At 45.1% G+C, this 21,596-nt stretch overlaps 1 long non-coding RNA gene across 1 annotated transcript; it reads right to left on the reverse strand.

Annotated features, from left to right (window-relative positions):
- Nucleotides 1-5,717: 5,717 nt before the first annotated feature.
- On the reverse strand, nucleotides 5,718-21,280 carry LOC126539932 (uncharacterized). Its single transcript, XR_008614358.2, has 2 exons — nucleotides 20,123-21,280; nucleotides 5,718-6,063 (listed from the first exon to the last, which is right to left on the reverse strand). It is a non-coding gene; the product is annotated as an uncharacterized lncRNA (long non-coding RNA).
- Nucleotides 21,281-21,596: the final 316 nt, after the last annotated feature.

The following is a 21,596-nucleotide window of genomic DNA, read 5'->3' on the forward strand; positions in this document are numbered from 1 at the left end:
GAAGAGATCACACTGCTGGTTCCACAAGCAAATGCATGAAAGTCATGAAGCTATTAGAACTGATGTATTATTTTTCTGCACGAACGTGATGCACCGCTTCACTACTGCAAAAATTAATGCTCTACGGTAAACCAAACTGAACAGCAAGAACATTTGGAACCAACAAGTACGAAATATGGGTGAATCATCATGCTTGCAACTGTTTAATACATTAAATTCTGTACTTTCATTTCATTTTACCAAAGGATTATTAGGTTTTGAGTCGTTATTGCCGTTGTGAGCCGCAGCAAAGTCCAGTTCCCAACTTCCGGGCTTACCAAAACCCAACTTCCGGGCTTACATGTCCGCTTGCAAACACGTAACTTCACCCCAAGTTAAATAACGCGAGCCATCGAAGCGCAAGAAACTAGTTTTAGAAACAAAGAAGCAACCAGTCTGAGTGTACGGACGAATGAATCCGTGCCGCCGTGCACTCGAAAATACCGGTAAAAATTTTAAATCCAGGCCAGAGGTCACGTGAAAGATCGATGATGCTGAACGCTATTTGCGTTTATAATGACGAAGAAACAACAAACTTACTAACAAAGAGTACAATATCTAATTAGCAATGATAATTTTGCCGTTTTTCATGTAACAAAAATGCTTCGGTAATTGTAAGAGAAAGTTTGTAAGATAAAATTGCGCTTATTACGATGCCTCTACCGGGAAATGTTGGAACTAACGTAAGCATCCCGAAGTGATTTTTACTACGCTGGTTTTGTTAGCAGCGGCGCGCGGTCGATTTTTTCGCCCTCAGTGGCCATTTGTTGAACTTAAGAGTGTGCTACCCCTGGCGTCACTATTATCACGAACAGATCCTTACTAATAGAGAAATTTAGCTAAATAGAAGACACAATCAGAGACTCCCCCGGGGACATTCAAGCACGACTTACTGAACTGCAGACCTGCACAAATCTCCCCGATCTAGTTCACCCCTTTTGTCGCCAGGTACAGAACGTACGAGCAGAGTGGCGCTAGTTATAACCTGCTTGTTGTTGTCTGCTTCAGCAATCTGTTCCAGCGTTCATGCCGCTACTTCGGCACGACTTTAACCGCCTGTTTAGTCTTAGATCACAGATGAAAAACACCGTTTATCACATCTTGCGTGCATAATTATGCAGACCCTCGACCACCAAGCAAAAAGCCCTTCATAGGCATGTCAGTGGCCTTATCAGTACGCTTGTTATGACACGCTGATATTCGGAGGTTATACCGGTGTCACTCGTACACTTCTGATCGCGATTGGGACCGATCCGGATCGAAATTCTCGACTGCGACTGGCACTCTCGCGCATTTTGTGCAAAGGAGCCAATCACGACCGAGAAATTCGGTCCGGATCGGGCTTGATCGCGATAAAAAGTGCGCCGTGTGACACCCATATTAAATCATAAGAAGCCAACAAATGCTGACACCAAGGACAACATAGGGTAAATTATTTGTGCTTAATAAATGAAATAAAGAAACGACAAATTATTGGAAATGAAAGTGCATGAAAAAAACAACTTGCCCACCTGCATTCCCCACCAAACAAGTTCCCCCACTGATCTGTACTGTAGGGGGTTTTTATAGTGGAGATCAGTGAGTTCCCCACCTGCGGCAAGTTGTTTTTTCATCCACTTTCATTTCCATTAGTTTGTCGCCTCTTTATTGCATTTATCAAGCACAAGTAATTTCCCATATGTTGTCCTTGGTGTCAGTGTTCGTTGGCTTTTTATGATATGACTAATAAAAATCGGGCCCCTCGGTTAACCCCCTTTCTACTCGACCCGTATGCGCCTCGTGCCCCTCAATTTTTCAAAAGTAGCGCCATTCTTAGATCTTTCCGCCGCGCCCGCTCGCGCATTTACATTCGCTCGCCTGTGCAGCCGGTCGACTGCAGCGCCGCCCCCGCGGCGCCAACGGGAACTATATATCTAGGTAACTTTTCGCCCTAGGGGAGCGTAGGTCCCTAGTCGTCGTGTAGAAAACGCGCCTAGCTCCTGAAATGCCCTAGTCCCCATGGGCGCGCGCGCGGGGCCCATAGAAATATGCGCTAGCGCAGGGTTTGTGCCAACTCGCCGGAGCAGACAATCAACAGGGTGGGAGGTTCATTGCGCGTGCACGCAAGCAGCACGACCACGAACGAAGCGATACAAGGTGGAACAGCGAGTTTTACGGCAATCGAAGCTGTGTGTGTGTGTGTGTGTGACGCGCTTGGTGTGTGCAAAGAGCAATTAAGTTGCGTGTGTGACGAATGTGTATGCGCAAAATAGCACGACCACGAACGAAGGTGGAACATCGCGTTTTGGCGTTTGGTGTGCGCAGAGCAATCGAGTTGCGTGTGTGACGCGTTTGTTCGCGCAAACAGCACGACCACGAACGAAGCGATGCAAGGTGGAACAGCGCGTGTTGCACAATCGAGTTGTGTGTGACGCGTTTGTGATGCGCAAACAGCACGACGACGATCGTCTTCTAAAACTGCGCCAGAGCAAACCGATTGTTGTGTGCTACATACGTATTGCGCGGGCGTTAAAACTAGAGTAACACGGGATTGCGACGCGACCAGCCGCAGTGTATAGGACATGTACGTACGTACGTACTTTTTTGTAATGTGGTCAATCTTAAAAGGACGATGGCATTTCTGCACCGGCGGAGAAGTGGGAAATCGTGATTAAATTTGGCGATCATTGTTAAAAGCAAAGGCTTACCCTTAATTAAAGGTTATCCCCTACCTTCTACTGAAATTGCAGCCTCTAGTAGTCTTCATGCACTATTGTAATCATGACACCATACGACGATACCCTCTGACGTGGGGCCCAGACTACTGGAGAGCTGGTTGATCAAGCTTGCTCAATAAACTTGACCTTTTGTTCTTTGATTATGCTACAGTGCTAGAGCGTAGTTTCTTGCTATTAGTAAACAGGCAAGACAACAAAGCATTGCTACTCTACTCCTGTTGTGGCTCTTCAGTCAATGACACTAGAGGGGAAAGGAATCGAGATCCAAGCCACGGGGCAAATTGTGTTTAGCCAGTCTTAAACACCCTTAACTCAATGTTTTAAATGCCTGTGTGGTTGATACCTTGTCTAGTGGAACTTCTTGCCATCCCCAAAATGTGCATAGCACCAGAGGTATAGTTTGACAGCTGTAAGCAGTGCAATTAAGGAAGTGCAGTACCTGTATTGCAGCTTTACACCGGCTAAGATATTGAAGCTTGGGAGTATGTTCATATTTCTCAACTATAGTGTGGCAAGAACTTGTAATCCGCCCTCAAGTTCTGCTAGAGCACAAGCTACTGTTGCTCTTTTGTGCAGCTAGTGTCAGCAGACAAGCTTGCAGTATTGCTAGGTAGAAAAGCACTTAGGCTTCACGACCATCCAAGTCATAAATGAATAAGTGCATGGCTAGAAGATGTAAATTGCAAGAAACAGTTCAAATGCCATTGAGCATAGTTGCGCTATTGCAATGTATCCTTCGGAGCATTGTACGAGCCATGGTAGTTCCCACATTGTGTTGAAGTGCCATACCAGTGACATATGATAATGATGCTAGTGTGATCCAGTGTGGCTGTACTTTGTTCTATAAAAACTTTTCATGTGTTTTAGATTATATTTAGTGCAGTATCTGAAAGGTTATGCGCAGATGATGATAGTTGACCTTACAGCCATTTTTTCTATACAGTCCTTCACTTTCCATCAAGTTCAGCAAATCATTGAAGCCCCAAAATAACACATTTAATATTGGTACTCAGATTGAACAGTTTCAGTTCTATGTGTATGTTTCAGAGAACTGGACCAAACATCAAGAATGAAAATTTAGCTACCTATTGATGCTGTAGCTTTAGGCTCTGCAAGAACCATTTATCTGCAGCACCCAACTTATCCCGTATTTGACGGATCATGATAGATGTGTGAAGAAGCACGAGTGTTATGCAGAACAGTTTTCAAGAGGTAATGAATCTCTACCATATAATTCATAAATAACTGGAAGGCTTCTCCTAAGGAAATGTTCGTGCTCTGCACTGTAACATTGACAAGTCCCTCCCTAAGATAAGGTGATAAAGAGAGCTGGTTTTATGAATCTGTTGTATTTCCACAATTTTAACATGGTATAAGTGAGGCCCAAGGCATAAATGGGACTGCGTGCTGTTCTGTATGCGTGCTACAGATCAATAGTAGCCAATCAATAGCCATTTTATTGAAGATGCAAACTGGATCATATCCTAGGGCCAACTCACTGTCAATGAAAACTGTGATACTGGCTTCCTGCACTGTTTATTGATCATGGACTTGTTTCATGATCATGTTTATTGATCAGGTGCGATTGAAGTCCCTCAATATCTTAAACTATGAGTTGCAACTGGGAGAACGTGTCCATTCATTAGGACTACACTTTTTGTATTTAGCTCTCATCATTGTAAACAGCTTCATAATGAGAGGAACCTCAGACGAAATGCTTATTTTTTCCTGGCTTCTTTGTAAGCACTAACTATGGACATGTAAACAAGATAATCTTGCATTTATCCTGCCTACAAGTGCCTCTTTTGACATTCATGCCTGTATTGCCTTTTCAGTGCCACTGAAAAGGCAATACTGGCCACTGAACAGTAATGACGAAAGCATTGTGCGGAAATATGCAAGGTGATCAGGAAATGTAAAATGAGTCGTACACCCGACTGTAGCAAACTGCTACAGAGAAAACCCATGCAGGTTTCTCGGAAAGTCTTCACAAACCTACCACATGCTTCAGACTGCTCCTGTGATTCAGATGTCTGCGATAAGACGTAAAAGTAGGTTCTCACGGGCCCATCTATTCTCTAGTTCATGAAGTCTTCATTCCAGAGAGCCTCACCATGCCGTAACACGAACCCCCGTATTCATAAATGCATCTTAACTTGAAGCCCATGCTTGACTCGATTTAAATGACGCCTGTCGTGAACACACCAAAAGTAACGCAATGAGCATCTTGGGCGCGTTCACACCATGCGTCATTTATATCAAGTCAAGCATGAGCTTCAATATGTATTGCTGAATACGGCGGTAAGACTTGATAAAGGTCGCTATTAATTTGTCCAATGTTTCAGTTTTCGCATCAAGAATATCTAGCTTTTTCTGAATGCTACGAATTTTTGCTTCATTCTCCTTTTCACCACATGTGCTTCATGGCAATCTCTTTCATCTTTCCATCCCTTCTCCTTTCCCATGCTGTTGGCCAACGTGCAGGTGTCATCTATGCGCTAGACAGTTACGATGTGGTCAGCAGGCTTTGGATTTCTCTGTCAACCAATTTCTCTCTTTGCTTTTGTGATCAAGTCTGCCTGACCCTTAGATTACTGTATACAATGAAAACTAAGCCTTTTTTTTTCATGAAATGGGCAAGCACTTGCATCTCTTGCAAAGGATCTTCCAGTAAAGTTTTTCGTTCCTGCAATCACACTGAACATGCACGTCCATCATAATTTTTATGTATCTAAAACGCACCGCCAGAAAGAGTAACAAAAAGCAGCTATATTTTCAGATAACACTTGTGGCTAAGAAAGCAAACCAAGACCAATTATGGATGGTCTCCATTTTTTTTTTTTCAACATGCAAGGAGCATTGTGCACACACCTCTCAAGCATAAAGGCAGCACGTATGAGCCATGATGCCTCAATGGCTCCCATGTCTGATCACCCAAAAGAAGGCAGGCCAAACATAAAATTTGTTTTTTGGAAATTCCGTTTATTATAGCTAAAATTTTATCTTGAAAACACAAAAAGTAGTCTTCATTTCAAGACTGTGCAACCTCTGGCTGTATTTTGCAGAGCATGAAAACATGAAAATATACTAAATTGAAATGGCAACAGCAAAGAAACACTGGCTTCCATCTTCTGGAATGCAGAAGAGAGTGACACTGTACATGGTAATCCAAAGTATGGACCCAACTTGGTCGTAGCATACATGCTCTGTGCTGATGTAACTTTAATTAGAACTGAAGTGTGGCATCCACTACTCGCCTGTGTCGTCAACGGCCATTTCATGTTGCCACACATTCTTTATCCGCTACCTGAAAAGATTACATTACACCATGAAGATGACAAAGCTCACATGCATTAAAGGAAAATTGGTTGGCTATCTTGTCTCCCATACAACTCTGCCAAATACCTGCAATTAGTGTAAGTATGCTAGTTCCTTGCACTGTTTCCCATAACATCTTTGTTGAAGGTACTGGGTAACAATATCTCAATCACTTCACAAACTGTGGAGATTATTGTTAATTTTTAAAGCGAACAGCTTTATTTGCCTCTCGACAGCACATGGCATAATTTGTTTAATGTAAAAGGTTGAAGCAATTCATCGGCATGTGCTTCACCATGTGCCTTGCAAAGATTCCTCATTAACAAATATACTGTTTCGAGAGTTTTCATTTCAGTTTGCTGACGCAATGAAAAGAGACAGGAGGGAAGCTATGAAGCTGCTTGTCTCTCCACACCAAAAGCCAGCACCTATAGACTCTGCTAAAGATGTACTTCTCAAAATCTGGCTACTCCTTGACCAATCTGTGCAAAAATGTTAAATACGTGAGTCAGAAGTTATGTCAACCAGGCTGCTGCCACTCAAAGGGCAAAGCTCCTTGAAACAGCAAAGCTCAAAAAAGAAGGAAAGAAGAGCACCTGTGAATGTTTCATGCTTTATAATGTAGAATAAAGATTTCACCAAAGCCAGAAATGCCACGCATCAGTGCCAGCGGGAACATCGTCTTGAGAATGGCTCTTTGATTTGGATTACATATTTCGACTAACAATTCTGCTGTATTGATTTACACGTTGTATTTATGAAATCAGCAGCAATTCTGCTCGTACAGTTTGAGAAATACGCCAAAATTGATGCATGGTTCTTTCACATAAGAATTTGAAGGATAAATTCTAGGAAGCGTTACAAAGGCAGAAACAGTGTTCGAAGGTGTCAGAATGAGGGCCATGAAATGAGGTCCTTGACTAACCGAACAGTGCCGCTGCTGCAGACATTTTAAGCATGAAATGCTTTTAGCTCCTGTTGTCAGCCACCTTCAATGAACCAAAAGCCAGAGCCATTATCCTGGCACTCAAACCAGCTCATCCGGGCAAACAGTCAAGACTGCAATACATATGCTAGTTACTTCCCAAACATGTTACAAAAAATATTGCTTCTGAGTTCTAAATATTTGCTCACAATATCACTCAAGCTGTAACTTTTAGTACGCTGAAGTTTTATTTGTCACTTCTAATAGCGACGTTCAGAGGCAGATACAAGGCACTGTACACTTGATTGTCATTTTTTGGCACTGAGACACAGTTGCTTGTGCTCTTTTCAATGCCAGCAGTCCGCGAGGTCCACGGCACATATGGTGGACCGAGACGAGACTTGCAATGGGGTTCTGTCTTTGACAGGAAACTTGCTTCCATATGGACCAGTGTACAGTTGCGTGATGCAGTGGGGTGGGGTGTGCCATTGCGAATGTGCGCTACACCCATTTTAAGATTGTGGCTAGTACCACCTACAATCAATCTGCTTTGTCGGCAGCCATTTCATGCTTACATCTACTCTCGATTACAGGAGAGCCAGTATTTTTTAGTGTCACCAGAACAGCCTGAAAATGCTCATACAAAATTCTCCAAAGAGTGCAAGCGCTTCCGAGCTTTTTTAGTCTGTACATTCCAGCTATCTGAAATGAATCCAAGAAAGTAGTGGATGTTAAGGATATGATCATAGAGCTATGGCATATTACTTCGAGGTAGATGAAGTGGTACACGAAGGTGTCCTGTGTATTCTATTTCAGTGATAACATCATAGTGAACTGTTGGATAGTGTTCAGGAGAGATGCCGTGCCAGTGCATCAAGTGCAATCAAAACGTGGCTTTGCTGTTGTTCAAAGCAGATATTGCATTCGCCCTACAGTAGAAAGGAAACGAAGCAACACCTTCAAGAAGGCAGTCCCCAAACAGCGAAAAAAAAAAAAGGTTGGAGGACACTTAAGCTGCGCCTTTAAGAGTGGAACACAATAGCATTAAAAGAGCCCTGGCTGCTTCTCACTCTTCCGGGCAGCTGCAGCTTATGCTTCTGTAATGTTTCCCTGGAAATGCTGGTGGCAAACGCTATGCACGAAGGCGAGCTTTCTGGGGCGTGCCACTCCTAAGACAGACCTGAAATGGCAGCTGGGAAAGGGGTTTGTGTTTGAGTTTCCGCGCAACAGAATTATGTTTTCTCGCATATTCAAATTACAATCCAACGCTATCATGTCTCAAAGTTGTGTGCAAGTCACACTTTATGAATTTTTGACACATCCTACTTTAAGAATTTTAATTAGTTCAGTAACGCCTATATGCCCCGTGGAGGGCCTGTATCAATCGGGATGCATGGTTCGGGATTAATTTTCTCATATGGAAAAGGTCGCCAACACCACTGCTGGATTTACAGCAACACGGGGCCCTGAACGCTATGGCTGGTAATACTATTGTGAATCAGTTCCAGGCCAACAGCACATGTGCCACGCACAAAAAAAAAAAAAAGCAGATGCACGTGGGCACTTCCCAAACATTTTTTTACAATAAAGGCAGAGGAAAAACCTTCGCTGCTAAGGCATCAGATGAGTAATGTGTAAAACACGCAATATAAAGCTTAATTGTACACCCGACAACGACTACATTGTAACGTAGATTGGAGACAGAGTCTTGTAAAATATACGCTTCTCTTTAATGGCGGGCCAGAACAAGAGCGTGCAGCTTACGCACTTCATCCGTTTTTAGTGGCACCGACCTTTGCGCGCGCCGTCCTGCGGTGCGGGAGCCCCACATCTTTGTGTCAATTGCCTCCCATGAGAAGAGCGACCGTCTCGGTTGCGTCAAAAAGTTCTTTCAGCTACATAAGAAATGGAGCTCCTCAGGTGCATCTCAGCATTCAGGTATGCGCATAGTATGGTTTCATGCGCACTACACGAACAGCTTCAGCGGGAAGACGACGACGGAGTGAACTGAGGTCAGAACTGCAGGGGGCCACTTCGTAGGTCACGTCACTGAGGCGGCGTGTAACCTTGTAGGGACCAAAATACCGGCGGATCAACTTTTCTGAGAGTCCACAGTGGCGGACGGGCGATCAGACCCACACGCAGCCGCCGGTATTGTAATTGATGTCGCGTCGACCCTGGTTGTATCGAAGGGTGGCGGTATGCTGTTGGCTCCGGATACGATGCCAAGCAAGCTGGCGTGCCTCTTCGGCTCTTTGTACGAACTCTTCTACGTGTTCGCTGGTCGGGCTATTATCAGCCATAGGTAGCATGGCGTCAAGTGTTGACCTGACGTGGCGCCCATATACAAGTTGGAACAGCGTAAACTGTGTAGTCTCCTGTACAGCAGCGTTATACCCGAAATTCACATAGGGTAAGATCGCGTCCCACGTCTTGTGCTCTCGTCGACATACGTGGAGAGCATATCAGCCAGTGTTCTGTTCAGACGTTCCATTAATCCATTGGTTTGAGGGTGATATGCAGTGTTCTTGCGGTGAGAGCTATGCATCAGCTGGAGAACATCCTGCATAAGTTCCACTGTAAATGCTGTACCGCGGTCAGTGATGAAAACAGACGGTGCACCATGTCGTAGGACGATGTGGCGTGCAAAGAACTTGGCCACTTCATATAAAATTACTTGCGAAATAGCTTCGGTTTCGGCGTACCAGGTTAAGTAATCGGTAGCGACGACTATCCATGTGTTGCGCGAAGAGGTCACTGGGAATGGCCCAAGTAGATCCATTCCTATTTGTTGGAACGGTGCTTGAGGAAGGTCCACAGTATGGAGAAAGCCAGTCGGTTTAACAGGTGCTTTCTTGCGGCGCTGACAATCATGGCAGGTCTTCATGTACCGTTGCACAGAAGAATAAAGCCGGGGCCAGTAATACTTCTGTCGTATCCTTGCCTAAAGTCTTGGCGAATCCCAGGTGTCTCGCGCATGGCTCATGATGGCAGGCTCGCAAGATGTCGTGGCGTTGCGCCGATGGCACAACAAGGAAGTACGTATTGGGGCCGCTTCCGCCATTTTTCCTGTAAAGGACGTTGTTGTGCAAGTAGTATGATGATAAGCCGCGCATGAGCAAGCAGGGTAAAACACCTTCAACTCCTTGGAGGTGTTCGATCCGCGGCAGCAGCTCAGCGTCAGTGCGCTGGTGCTCAGCCATCTTTATGGCGTCGATAACTAATGCGGCGACAAATGGCAAGTCATGGTCAGGGTCCAATGAGGTCGTAGGGAGTGGTGCACAGGACAGTCAGCGTCACTGTGCTTCCTGCCATATCGGTAGACAACTGTAATATCATACTCTTGTAAGCGAAGGCTCCAATGGGCTAGTTTGCCTGAAGGATCCTTGAGGTTGGCAAGCCAGCACAGGGCGTGGTTGATCGCTGACAGCGTTAAAGGGTCTACCGTACAAGTAGGGTCGGAATTTACCAATTGCCCACACAACCGCTAAGCATTCTTTTTCATGTGGTTGAGTAGTTTTTCTCAGCCTTGGTGAGACTGCGGCTTGCATAAGCAACGGGGCGTTCCGCACCAGCTTGCCACTGCACAAGCGCCGAGACTCGCATTGCTGGCATCAGTATGGAGTTCAGTGTCAGCGTCTTCGTTGAAATGAGCAAGTATCGGGGCCTCTTGCAAACGCTTGCGCAATTCATTGAACGACTGCTGCTGCTCGTCCGCCCAAATGAAAGGCGCATCATCGCACGTAAGCCCTGTCAGAGGCTCAGCAATTCTTGAGAAGCCCTTGACGAAGCGCCCATAATATGCGCACAAACTAAGGAAGCGTTGGACAGCCTTCTTGTCTGTGGGTGGTGAAAACTCAGCGACGGCAGCTAACTTGTCGGGGTCTGGTCGGACGCCTTGAGGACCAACGACATGGCCAAAAAATTTGAGCTCTTGGAACCCGAAGTAGCATTTTTCAGGCTTGATGGTGAGGCCGGCAGTATGGATCGCAGTGAGGACACCCTCGAGTAATGCGAAATGTTCGTCAAACGTGCTCGAGAACACAATGACATCGTCCAAGTATACGAGGCAGGTTTGCCATTTCAGTTCAGCAAGCACGGTATCCATCGTCCGCTGAAAGGTGGCAGGTGCGGAACAGAGACCGACAGGGAGAACTTTGAACTCATAAAGCCCATCAGGTGCCACAACTGCTGTTTTTTCACGACCCTGTTCATCAACTTCGATTTGCCAATATCCTGATTTAAGATCCAACGAAGAAAAAAACTTGGCATGTTGTAGACTATCCAATGCATCGTCAATGCGTGGCAATGAATAAACATCACGCTTGGTGACACGGTTCAACTTTCTGTAATCTCCACAGAAGCATAGTGTGTTGTCTTTCTTTCTAACACTACAGGGGAGGCCCACGGGCTGGTGGATGGCTGGATCACGTCGTCTTGGAGCATCTCTTTCACCTGATGCTTGATCGCTTCCCTTTCCACTGGAGACCCTCTGTAAGGATGCTGACGGACAGGACGTGCAGACTCGTCGGTAATAATGCGGTGCTTTGTGATGGACTTGCGTCGCACTTTGGATGACGTTGAAAAACAGTCCACAAATTCATTCGCGAGACTCAGTAGACGGTCTTTCTGATGGCCTGGCAGAGCGGCGTTAACGTGAATCCGTTCTTTTAGGCTGGGGAACCCAGATTGCTGAGACGATGCGGTTTCCAATGTGGCAATGTCAGTAACATTAGTGATTTCGTGAAGAAATGAGCTCAGTTCAGCCATGTCGTTCCTCGCGGTACATGCCGATACTCGTTGCTAAAGTTTGTTAGCAAAACAACTGAACATTTGTTTTGCACCTGAAGAAACCCTCTGGCTATACAAATGTGGTGCTCAAGAAGCAGGGGCATGTTTGCCTCAGCAATTCCTTCGGCGGCATCCTCCATGTCGCATTGGACAAGGGTAAGCACGCTGCTCTTGGGTGGCAACATGATGTGATCGTCAGTTACGCGAAGCGTGATGTCACGGTCATTGTCATTACTGTTCACTATGGCTTGCGTAGTAGTGAAGCTGACTCTTAGACTCTTGCAGGTCGATAATGGCACCGTCTGCCTGAAGGAAATCCATGCCAAGTATAAGGTCCTTTGAACATTCAGGAAGATTGACGAAGTCGCCGATGTATGTGAAGCCCCGAATGTTGACTCGTGCCGTGCACCGGACCATTGGAGTTATGAGATGCCCTCCTACAGTACGAATCTGAGTTTCGGTCCATTGCGTTGAAACTTCGTTCAGTATACGCGCGAGATTCTGGCTCATAACAGACGTGTCCGCACCCGTGTCGATTAACGCCATGACCTCGCGGTCATCTGTGGTAACTGGTACGTCGCAGGATACTGACACGGAACTACATTGCCTTCTCTGCGTCTAAATTACGTCGTATAGCAGTCGTTGCAGTGGAGGATCTTCAGCGTTCGCAACATCAGCGACCTCACCTCCGCAGGTCGCTGGACTCAGTTTTCCCGGGAGGCTGGGCTGAGTGAGTGACGTCTTGTTGCTCTCAGCTTGAATAGGGGCTGGAAGACCTGTTTCGGGTGGATGACGGTGACCGGGGTTCACGGAATCATGGGGCAAACGAGGTCCAGGCATCCGCGAGGTATGCTTCAATCTACAGGGCGCATTCAGTGAAAATTGACGGAGCCCAGCTCGTTGGTAGGGACACGCTCTGTAGAGGTGATCGGCTTCACCGCAATGAAAACACAAGCGCCTCCGGTCTGCGGAGCGCCACACGTCGCTCTTGCAAGGTGGGTGTGTTTCAGCCATGAATGGCGTGCAACGAGGCGAGTGGCTTGTTCAACAGCGCGCACACCAAGAAGGTTCAGGACGTCGCTCACCTCGCGAAAAATCAGGGACAACGAACTTTGTGCAGCTTCCGTATACGACATGCGAGGTTGTGGCTTCCGTACCTTGTGCTGTGGTGTCTCACTTCGCTCTGGGACTTGGACTGCCTGCCTGATTTCCTCCCGGACGACCTCAGCCAGAGCAGGTCGCTGTACTGATGCTGGAGAAACCTGAAGCTTTTGAAGCTCTTCCCGAACGATAAGCCTAATGAGCTCCCACAAGGCATTGATATTGTCCAGGGATATAGCGAGAGTCACGCGATAGGGTCGACACGTCGCGGTTCTGCCTTGTTCGCCGCTGCAGTGCCTTTTCCATCGATACGGCTTCCGCGAGAAACTCTGCAACAATATTTGGTGGGTTGCGTATTAGGGCACCGAATAACTCTTGCTCGACACTGCGCATCAAATTCCTTTGCTTCTTTTCTTCCGGCATGGACGGATCCGTGCGTCAGAAAAGTCGGCACATATCTTTGAGAAACATTGCGATGCTTTCGTTCGGCCTCTGTACTCTCGCCTGAATTGCAGATTCAGCTCGCTCCTTGCGATCGAGGCTGGCGTATGTGCCGATTAGCTGCCGTCGGAATTCGTCCCATGTCGATAGGGCCCTGCCTCACGGTTCTCAAACTAGGTCCGTGCATAGTCCTTGAGGGCAAAGTAGGCGTTGCGTAGCTTGCGCTCTGTAGTCCAGCCGTTGAATTCTGCGACACGCTCAAAGTGATCGAGCCAGTCCTCTACATCCTCAAAGGTGTCCCCATGGAAGGACGTGGGGATTCGCGGCTGGTTCAGGACGACCTCGGTCGGGGCGGTCGAGAAAGAAGGTGGAACCAACGTATTCATCCATCCGACTTGACTGCGTAGAGGCTCGTGCTCAGGCGGCAGTCCTTGAAGTCGGCAGCTTTCCGTACCTGCACAGGAGTCAGCTCGACCGGACTTTGTACTGGGCTTGTAGACGGTGTTCGATCTGGGAGTGGTAGCACGTACCCCACACCTTCACCAGAAAAATTTAACGTAGATTGGAGACGGAGTCTTGCAAAATGTATGCTTCTCTTTAATAGCGGGGCAGAACAAGAGCGTGCAACTTACGCACTTCATCATCTTTCGTGGCGCCGACCTTTGCGCGCGCTGTTCTACAATGCAGGAGCCCCACACCTTTGTGTCAATATGCACAAATTGCACGCAGAATTGACGTCGACTTGGGGTGAAGGTCGCTTTCCGAGTTCTGCCTGGTGTTGTCTACAGGCAACAAACGCATTGGTGAAGAAGCTTACACCAACATTTTTCGTTGTCCTTCACTGTCTTTAGTCTCTGTGTATTTTCTACATATCCACCAAACCTAAATGTTTTCCTTAGGGTTTTTCATGTTTCATCCCTAACAGTTAGTGCCCATTACAGTGCATGCCCATGTTAGTGCCCATGTTTGCATGCTTTTTTCTTCTACGCAAAGCACTTAAAGAAGAGCCATCCTGTCAGCCACCTAGGTCTACTCCTTTTGCTCAACTACATTTTTTAGCCCAATGATGAGAAAGAGTTCTCTAGCATACCTGAAGGTCATGAAGAAGTAGAACAGTATTACCGGCTGCGTGAGATATTTGAAGACATACTAATGATTTTTTTTTTTCAGACAAGATTCGAAACATGAGTTCCAAATTTATTAGCTTTCTTTTACCATTTTTTATAAGGCTATTGAGTAAAACCATCTTCATCCTCAAGTACTGACTGAATTCATCTTTGATAGCAGCAACATTGTATCATATAGCGTGTGTTGATGTTGGGCAGTGCTTCCACAATAACAGCCTTTAGGGAGTTTTTATCTATGTGTAGCTGTTCGTTATTCTCCTTCCCAGTAACCCCCACCATACATAGTGGCATGCAGATTGAAGTATTTGGAATTAGGGATGCTACATCGAGGTTGATGTGGCTTCAGAAATTTACCACCGGACACTCGTGAGCCATGAAGATGTTGTGGAAGCAAATAAATTATATAGGGTGGTGCCTAATGACATTGTGCCCAAAAAGCTTTACTATGTCACCTGGGGCTGCTTGGCTAAGGCCATAATTGGCTTTTGAGGGTTCTCACTCGTATCACCCCCTACCTCCTGGAGGAACTCAACCACTTGAATGGCACCTTGCCACAGGCATCAGTTATTTCTTTTTGTCACATGATAATTAGACACGATTTCTCGTCTCACCCTGAAAACAATGTGGTTCGTGATATTTCGAGAAGGTGGTGACCTCCAAGTTACAGTGGTCAGTGTGTAAGGCGACTAGCACAACATAAAGTTCCATCTCGTGCATCAGGCAGAATGCTGCTATTTCCAAATAAATTTGCTAAATAGGTCACAGAGGTGATGGTGAAGCTGAAGTCGAGTGCTTAGACAGATTGAGAATGTTAATGGTTGTGCAGATTCAAAGCCGCATCCTCAAATACTTTGCGCAGCTTGCATGACAATGTTGAAACTGGAGCCTGTGTCCTGTGCACTAATATTTCACTGTTTTGTATGGCTACCTTTATAGAAGACGAAAGCCAAACTTCTCCAGGTTTAAGACTGGTTTTACGACAGCTATGACAGAGCCAACTCCTTGGTGCACGTTTATGGTAGTGGTGACGAAGCCATCAGGAGCACTCCACACTTTTATGGATTACACAAAAACTGAACAAGCAAGCCCTATGAGCATCATATCCAATTCCTGCAGTAGAGCATACCCTTCAGATACTACGAGTCACAGCTTGGTGTATGAAAAATTGATGCCCAAATTCAGGGTTTTGGCAAATCCCTGAGAAATTACAGGAAGTTCTTGACCACCTATACAGCACCGTTCCGTTGGTTTCGCTATAACTGCTCATGCGATTTGGTATCTGGTGTGCCCCAGATCAAACACAATGGTATATGAATGATATTCATCCAGAACTTATATGTGTTGCTTGCCATATGGTCGAGGTTATCAGTTGGTGCTCAACTAAACAGCAACACAACGAACTCTGCAGTACATTTGAGGGCACCCACTGTGCAAGAGCTGCCATCCACAAAGAGAAATGTAAGTTTGGCATCGCAATAATATCCTACTTGGGGCACATGAACGAAAACAAGCTCAAAGCCGTCACAGACATGCCAAGACCATCCTCCAGAACTACTGCTGCTAATGGGCATGACCACCTATCTAGGTTCATTTGCTCCTAACATGACAAACACTACAGCCATTGTCCAGCATGCTGTTTTCAAAGCATGGTTTGTCTGGAACCCACACAGGTTCCAGAATTCTCAAAATGGAAAGAAATACTTTCTTCAGATCCAGTGCTTGGCTGGTGCTCCTCAAAATGAGAGACCAGCTGCTAATCACAGCTGATGCTTTGTGCTGTGGTCTAGTTGCAGTGCTCAGCCAAAAGCAAGACGATGGGCAACATGTTACTAGATACGTGTTTTGTTTTTTTTATTTACTCATACTGTTGGCCTGTCGGCCGTTACCGGGTGGGTCAAAGCAGCACTTCAACAATTAGTACAATACATGGTATTGAAATAATACATATAGCACAAAAATAAAACAAGTAAATAGCAGTATTTCGGCAATTAGTACAGTACATGAAGGCAGTACATGAATAGTGTTTTAATAGGTGAACATAAGTGAACAAAGAATATAGATAAGCGAAATATTCTACAGATACTCCTATTGATATGATTATAAATGCAGTGTTAATAAACGAGGTCATACACCCCCTCCCTCCAAAAAAAAGAGAAAAAGCACGTATACGTGCGTGAATCTTTCAATGTTGCTTTAAGTTTTTCTCAAATTCTTCCGCATTGATGCTTTCTCGCGTGGACACCGGTAATTCATTTCATTCTTTAATGGTTCTTGGAAAGAAGGAAAATGCGTAAGTGTTAATGTGCATCTGAGGTATTTGAAAAGTATTATATTTGCTTTTCCGTAGTGTTCTACCTTGTCGTGCTATCAAATATTGTTCGCTGTTGATGTTGAATGCGTTTTTAGTGAGAAGAAAAAAGAATTTTAACCTAGCTATGCGCCTGCGTTCCGCGAGCGTAGGCAAGTTCAGCAAACCGAGCATTTCGGAGACTGAATCTGTGCGAGCATAACGCGATAGAATAAACCTTGCTGCTCGTCGAACTCTTTCCAGTCTCTCAATTAACCCCGACTGATAAGGGTCCCAGATTATGCTGGCCTATTCTAACGTGGGTCGAACGTACGTTAAATAAGCTGTTAGTTTTACTGACTGTGAGGCTAACTGCAATTTTCGTCGCAAGAACCAAAGCTTCTTTTCCGCAGTTTGGCATATTTTTGTAACATGGTTCGACCAGCTTAAGTTTGCGGATATATGTATGTCTGAGTATTTGAGCACGTCAACTGAGGAAAGCGCCGAAGAATTCACTGTGTAATTAAAATCAAAAATATGATGTATTTTATTCGTCATGCGCAATACAACAGTTTTACTCTCATTTATTTTCATTTTCCATTTGTCACACCATTCTTCTATAGCCCTAAGAGCGTCACTGAGTAATGTCTGATCTTCTGTGCTATTAATTTCTTTGTATAGTAAGCAATCATTGGCAAAAAGTCGCACCGTGATACCTTCGTCAATTGCAGAGGAAATGTCATTAATATAAACTAAAAATAGTACAGGACCTAACACAGACCCTTGTGGGACACCAGACGTTACGTTCAACGGCTTTGATTTAATGTGTTCCACTTCTACGTATTGGGTTCTGCCCCGGAGGTACGCGCTTATCCATTTTACTATTTTCGCGTTTATTCCCATATAAGTCAATTTCACAATCAATTCTGCATGTGCCACTCTGTCGAATGCTTTCGACAGATCAAGACAGATGGCATCTATCTGTTTCTTATTGTTTAATGTGCTGGCAAAGTCATGGATTGTTTCAAGAAGCTGTGTTGTTGTGGAAAGGCGCTGTCGGAATCCGTGTTGTTTGGGAAAAAATGAGTTCGCATTTTCGATGTACGTGTAAATTGACTTCGCTACAACATGTTCTAGGAGCTTGCAGCAAACGCAGGTCAACGATATCGGACGATAATTTTCAATGATCTGTTTATCTCCAGATTTGTGCACAGGTATAACCTTTGCCGTAAGCCAGTCATCAGGGACTCGGCCTTCCGCAAGTGACGTGTCAAACACGTCGGCGGGCTAGTTGGGTAGAATCCATGGTAGAGTGTATAAGCGCGACTGGACGAGGACGAAGAAAGAAACAGATACGCAGACACAGCACTTCACTTTCAACTATAGATTTTATTTTCGCACGCATCGATAAATGTATACCGTGCGAGCGGAAACAAACGTAACAGCAAAAAAAGAACATTGAGTGGTACATTTCGTTGAGTGGTACATTTCACATAATCTCAGAAGAATAGCGGCGAAATCGGGAGTGGACGTGGTTTTCTCTGCCCCTGAGCGTCTACAGAAGCTGTGCAAACAGGTTAACACAGAAAATAACAAAAGGCATTCATGTTCTACCCAACATCGCAAACAATTTGTAACCTGTACTCATAACGTTGTCTATGCCATCCCACTTTCATGCGGAAGTACGTACATTGGTCAAACCGGCAGATGCATCAACGAGAGATTAAAGGAGCATCAATACAACGTCACTAAGGTAATCTCGGGCCATTTGGGTATTCACTGCCGAGATTGTTCCTGCAAGCCCATGTTTGAAAGCACTTCCGTTCTGTATAAGGCTCATAGCAGGATGACGAGGGAGATTGTAGAGGCCTAAGAGATAGCAAAATTAGAGCAAAAGTGCGTAAGCAAGCCTTCGGTGTCAGTATCGGAAAAGGAGATACGATTCCTTGGTCTGTCTTTGTGACGATTGTAGTACATGTTTTTTCTTTTTTTCCATTGTCTTGCACACGTGTCCAGTTCAACGAAATGTACCACTCAATGTTCTTTTTTTTGCTGTCACGTTTGTTTCCGCTTGCACGGTATATATTTATCGACGCGTGCGAAAATAAAATCTATAGTTGAAAGTGAAGCGCTGTGTCTGTGTATCTGTTTCTTTCTTCGTCCTCGTCCAGTCGCGCTTATACACTCTACCATGGTTACTAGATACGCCTCAAGATATTTAGCAGAGACAGAATGCCTGGCTATGCCCAGATATAGAAAGAAGTGCTTTCTTTCTTGCAAGCTCCAGATAAATTCTATAAATGGGGCAACAATCTGTTTCCCAATTTATAAAGTGTGCACATGATTGATACATTATGAGGCATAATGTACATCTTAGGCAAAGACTTTCCCGCAGCTGATACACTGTGAAGTTCTCATGTGAAGGAGAATAACAGGCACCACAAGGGCCTACCAAGATTGAAGGCTATGCATGCTGCCTCTCCCCACCTTCTTTACAAGAACTGAAGAAAGAACAAGTGCTAGATTAATGCTGCTGCCAACTTTGCATTTTCACTCGAAAGAGCTGGACAAGGTGTTGCAAACTCTGAAAGAATTCTGGCTTTACAAGGACAATGTAGTCCAAGACATGTTGATATTTTGGCAATAAAACCATCGCGCCCAAGAAGCTACAGGAGCTTACCCACCCAGCACTTCTCACTTGAAGGCCACTTTGGAATCAATAAATGCCTAGCAAGACGTCAAAGTACTGCATCATAAATACATACAAACAGCAAATGTCTTCAAGTCATGTCGTACATGCTAGCACCACAGGGCTAAGAGAAGGGTGACACTCCTGCAATTAGGATTCTGAGAAAAGCTGTTACAGAAGTTCACTATGGACATATTTTCTATTGGAGGGGTGTGGTGGCTCATCGTCACAAAATACTAGTAAGGGTATCCTGAGCTAGTACTGGCTAGTTTGACAGGACCTGTGGTTGCGACTTAATGCCTCTTTGTTTTCACAAGGCGTGCAATAGTGTAGTGGTCGTGAACCGCAACAAACTGTAGCTTGCAAAAGGGCGCAGCTCGCTGTTTGCACAATTCATAAGAATTCCAACAAATGGCGTGCAGTCCACGCTACCAACAGCGCAATGGTCTCACAGAAGCCACCGTAAACTTATCCAAGAACTCCCTTGAGGCGTCAGGTGATGCCTACAAGACACACGATTATAGACTGAGCCTTCTGAAAAATAGCTCCTCGCTAGTGCAAATGCTTACGAGCCAAAGGCTTAGGACTACACTTCCAGCTACTGCAGACAGCTTCTTTCCACAACTCCCGGACCGGAGGGAAATGTAAGTGCATGAGCAAAAGTGCTGGCAGAAACAGAAAACTTACTCTGATGTTGGGCATGGCATACAAGATCTACCCAATTTGTATCCAGACATTAATGTCCGAGTAGTTGATCTGGAAAATGCAGGCACACTTCAGCAGCCAGGAGATAAGCCCAGGTGATAGTGGATAGACACGGACAAAAAGACCAGTCATCTCAAACAGGACACAACGAGTGCCACTGCCTCTGGCTGCATAATCTAGGATTCGATGAAAGTTCGGCTGGTCAGGCATGGAAACGAAAAAAAAAAAAAACATGATCTAAGAAATAATAGTCACACGACTATTATTTGCCGAGCATGCGCAGGAACATAGTCACAAGATTGACTGAGACAATGCCACTGTTGTTGCCAAAGAAAAGAACATGTCATCCCGGCGGCTGCTAGAATCGCTAATCGTTCAATTGACGTCAGCTACGATGAACCAGACACCAGGGACTATGCCTGCCATTTACGCATGTTCATTACGTCACATGCTGGCTACATAGGTGACGACGATTTCCTGTCCAACTCAGTGAACGAGGAACCCGTGTGTAGTTCCGAAACGTCGGGTTATACATGAGACTTGGTCAGTGACCGTGAACCCCCCTTCATGCCTCTGGCTAGGGGAGAAGAACACAAGCAGCCACACGACTGTAGCAAAGAGGTTCCGTTTTGTAGAGATCCTGGACATCAACACCATAGAAGTGGACAATGCATAACATCAGCTAAGCAGTAAGCAACATGACCCTTTCTATACAGGGAAGGATGTGCTACAAAGATGCTCGTACTACTGTAACGCTAATGTGCATGCTTGTAGAAAATGATCACAATAAAAAACTCACCTCTTGCCTTGTGCTCAATGTTGAGGCTACCATTCTGAATCACAATTACTTTATCCCACCTAGCTAACAGTTTGTCAAATCTCAACGAGGTTTTAATAGGAATCTTGTCTCCACTACCCGAAACGCCAGTCTGTGTAGTAGTGTTACACAGTGTTGGGTTCAAATCTGCCATAATCATGAATCCGAATGAACTTGCCCACATTTCAGTTATTCTGCAAAAGTATTTGGGATCACTTCGTTGCTTCTATATGCACTGAGGCAATCACAGCTGTGAAACACATTTAGGTCGTACTGAAGATGTAAAAGACCATGTAACATATGTGCTGAAAGGAGCAATGACAACTTACGACATTGACAGATGCCATTCAGATGAGCGTTGCTGTGTCAGTCGAAATTGCTGCTTTGACAATAGCTAAACTTGAGACAGAATACCATGAGGCAAAGTGAAAAGAGAACAAAGGTGCATTTTTCAGCTACATCACCTCATTGCTCCAATGCCCATGCATCTGATAATTCATTCATACAATGCGACGGCCTAGGCAAAGCCACGTTTGGATGACCCAATGTCTGCTTTTAAACATCACAAAATTCCACTTTTTCACGCACTAACGAACAACTGGCAGGTTTGAAGATTTACGAGTGTCAAGAAATATTGAA

This window comes from Dermacentor andersoni, chromosome 2, assembly GCF_023375885.2.
Source record: "Dermacentor andersoni chromosome 2, qqDerAnde1_hic_scaffold, whole genome shotgun sequence".
NCBI lineage: Eukaryota > Metazoa > Arthropoda > Arachnida > Ixodida > Ixodidae > Dermacentor > Dermacentor andersoni.